The sequence below is a fragment of the Galeopterus variegatus genome, unplaced genomic scaffold (assembly GCF_000696425.1).
Source record: "Galeopterus variegatus unplaced genomic scaffold, G_variegatus-3.0.2 Scaffold6435, whole genome shotgun sequence".
Classification (NCBI taxonomy): Eukaryota; Metazoa; Chordata; class Mammalia; order Dermoptera; family Cynocephalidae; genus Galeopterus; species Galeopterus variegatus.
This window is the reverse complement of record NW_007732546.1, coordinates 99,467-102,874: the sequence shown is the minus strand read 5'-3', so window position 1 is coordinate 102,874 and position 3,408 is coordinate 99,467. Positions and strand designations below refer to the sequence as shown.

General features: G+C 46.5%; 1 protein-coding gene across 1 annotated transcript in view; it reads left to right on the top strand.

The window, feature by feature from the left end:
* The window catches only part of LOC103606282, a gene marked incomplete at both ends in the record, with an annotated part of 82,365 nt that overhangs the window by 21,315 nt on the left and 57,642 nt on the right, over positions 1-3,408 (top strand). The window lies entirely within an intron of this gene.

Genomic DNA, 3,408 nt, shown 5'->3' with positions numbered 1-3,408 from the left:
GGCAAGGGATTTAACAAGGGGATGTTCTCAGGAGAGACCTCTAAGGCAGGGCTTCTCATAGTCGGCTGGACATTATAATTACCTGAGGAGATTTTTAAAAAATCCTCGTGGCTGGGCTTTACTCTTTATCAATTAAGTCAGAACCTCTGGGGGTGTTTCCAGTTTGAGAACTAGTGATCTATGGAAAATGAGGGAACAAGATAGGGCAGGAAAGAAGCTGATCAAGGATGTGGGTTCAGTCCAGTTCAGCTCCTACCTGATCCTGGGGGAAGCTCGGGATCGTGAAGGGTACTTAGATCCCACCAGGGCAGGGGCACTGGGCTCTTCAGCTCTAGCAGAGGGGGAGGCTTGGAGCCCCTGTGAGATACCCAACTCACAGCAGCCTGGGGACAGACCCTGAGCTGGGTCAGGGCATTAAAAGCCTCCCTTCAGGCATAAAATAGGTTAGGTAATAGGAGACCCATAACATTAAAGGGTTCACACTTCTGTTTGGAATCCTGGGAGCCATTGGCCATTGAGCAAAGAGAGGACTGAAGGTGCCCATGGGGTGAACTTGATTCATTTATTGAATTCCCACGACATGCCCCACCCTATGGTACAGGCACAAGTGTGCCAGACCAAAGGAACAGCAGGTGCAAAGGCCCTGAGGCAGTGATGACTTTGGCCTGTTTTAGGAGCAAAAGGGAGGCAGGAGAGGATGGAGCAGGGTGAGCTGGGGAGAGAAGTGGGAGATGAGGTTGGCAAGAGTCAGATCATGCAGACCAGCACAGAGAGGCTGGGTCATTTTTTCCTAAGGGCACTGGGGAGCTACTGAAGGTTTGAAGCAGGGAGTAACGTGCTTTGATTTAGAATTTTCAAAAAAGATGTGAAATTCATATAACATGCAATTAACTGTTTTAAAGTGAATCATTCAGTTATGTTCAGTACATTTATGATGTTGTACCACAACCAGCTCTATCTAGTTCCAAAACATTTTCATCTCCCCAAAAGAAGACCCAACGGGAATCACTCCCCCCTCCCCCTCCCCTACTCCTTGGCAACCAGTAGTCTGCATTCTGTCTTGATGGATTTACCTATTCTGGACATTTCATGTAAATGGAATCATATAATATAATATGTGTCCTTTTTGTGTCTAGCTTACTTCCCTTGGCATGATGTTTTCACGGTCCATTCATGTTGTAGCACGGATCAGAACGTCATTCCTTTTTATGGTCGAATAGTATTCTGTTGTATGGAGATTACATGTATGGGCATTTTGTTTATCCATTCGTCCATTGATGGACATTTGGGCTGTTTCTTCCTTTTGGCTTTTGTGAATAGTGCTGTAATGAACATTTGTGTATAAGTATCTATTCGGGCACTTGCTTCCAATTTTGGGGAGTATATACCTAGGAGTGGATTTGGAATTTGGAAAAGATACTATTGGCTTCTGTGTGAAGAAAAGATTGTTGGGGGGCAAGGGTGGGGCTACTGCAATGGTCTGGGTGAGCAGTAGGGGTGACCTGGTCTAGGTTGTGGCAGTGGAGGTGCAGAGACGTAGCTAGGATGTGTTGGGCTCTTGGAGCTGCCTGGACTTGTTGATGGAGGAGATGTGGGGGAGCTTCTGGATCGAGGAAGTTCTCTTCAAAGGGATTCCATGATTTTCAGGTGGAAGAAAGAAAATGATCCGAAAACAGCACTAGCAGCTGGTCTTTACAGAACCCTTTGGCACCCTCCCCACTCAGCTCTTCTTCAGTTGTGAGGATAACTTGGCCCTAAGCAAAGCTCTCCATGAGCTCCGTCTCTTTCATTCTTCTCTGATCCTGTCTCTCCTACCATTCCCATCCTCCAGCTCCACCGACTTGACTCTTGCCCCCCAAATCCACAGGCTGATTCCACTCCAGAACCTTTGCACCTGCTATTTAGTCTACCTTGAGCACCTTTTCCCTGATATCCACATGGTGGCCTCTTTTAAGAATCAACTCCAAAGTCACCTGCTCAGAGGGACCTTCCTCAGTCTTTGTCTTTATCATATTTTCCCACTTTCTCTTCTACCATTTTGTGGTATCTGAAATTATCTCTATAAATTTATTTGTGGCTTGGTTTTTTGTCATCACCCCATAAGAACATCAGCTCCTTGAGGGCAGCAATCTTTGTTTTGTTCACAGCTGTATCGCCAGGTCTAGGACAGTGTCTGCACACAGTAGGTGCTCATTTGTTCCTTCCACGACTTTTGCTTTGATTGAGTGACCTGAATAATTCATTAACATGTGTTGGATTCTGCTCTGAAGGGATCCAAAAGATTCTGAGGTTTTGAGTGGGAGAAGACCCCAAAATACCACCATGGTATAAAGTTGGCCCATGCCATCTCTTATCATAGCTACAATTCCAACGAGGGATGATGCACCAGAGGGTAAAAGTCAGCTGTCCTGGTAGGGAGGCTGCTGTGTGCACTGGAGATGCAGAGAACTGAAATAATGCACTATCTTTCTTATTTCATGGGCAAGCAGTATGTGGACTGAGGCAGCCCAAGGGCTTTGTGGCTCTGAGCCCAGCCACAGAGCCAACGATTGTCTATTTGCCTCAGGCAAGGTGCCTGGCCTCTCTCTGTAAACCCATTTCTGCATTGGTAAAATGGAGATAAGAGTGTTTCCCTGCAAGGCTTGTTAGAAACACCTTAGGAGAGATTCTTGGCCCAGTGTCTGGTGCACAGTAAATAAACTTTCTCCAAATGATGCAATGTTGGATTGCTATTCCAATCAAACTCATGATGATTAGTATTCAACGTCCATGATGATTGATATTACCATTATTTTTTTTTTCCCCTTTTTTTTGTCTTTTTTACTGGCCGGTAACAGGATTGCAACCCTCGGTGTCGCGCCCGTACCGGGGACCGGCAATGGGATCGCAACCCTCAGTGTCACGCCCGCGCCACGCTCAGCCAGTGAGCGGGAACCAGTCACCACATGGGATCCAAACCCTCGGCAGGAGCGCCGCCGCACTCCCAAGCGGCGCACTTTCCAGTGCGCCATCGGGTTGGCCCGATATTACCATTATTAAAATAATCAATAATATTATTACAGCAATAGGGGTAGCTATAGCATAGAAGTTTAGAGAAAGAACAGTGGGCCCTAAAGGTCTGGGTTTGAATCCAGACTCTGCCACACTTACTGTGACCTTGGGAAAGTCACTTCACCTCTTGGACCTTGGTTTTCTCATCTCTAAAATGGGATCTTGATCACATCTACCTCATAAAGTGAGTTAAGAGTTCCAGTCAATATGGTGGAATAGTTCCTGGTGTCAGTCTCTCGCACAGAATGACCAATTTGCAACTATTAAGGAGTGATGACAGAAGACTCGAGATCTGTGCTGGAATGGGCACTAACCATGTGCCATGGGACCCCAATTCAGGTTGCTCCCCACTGTGCA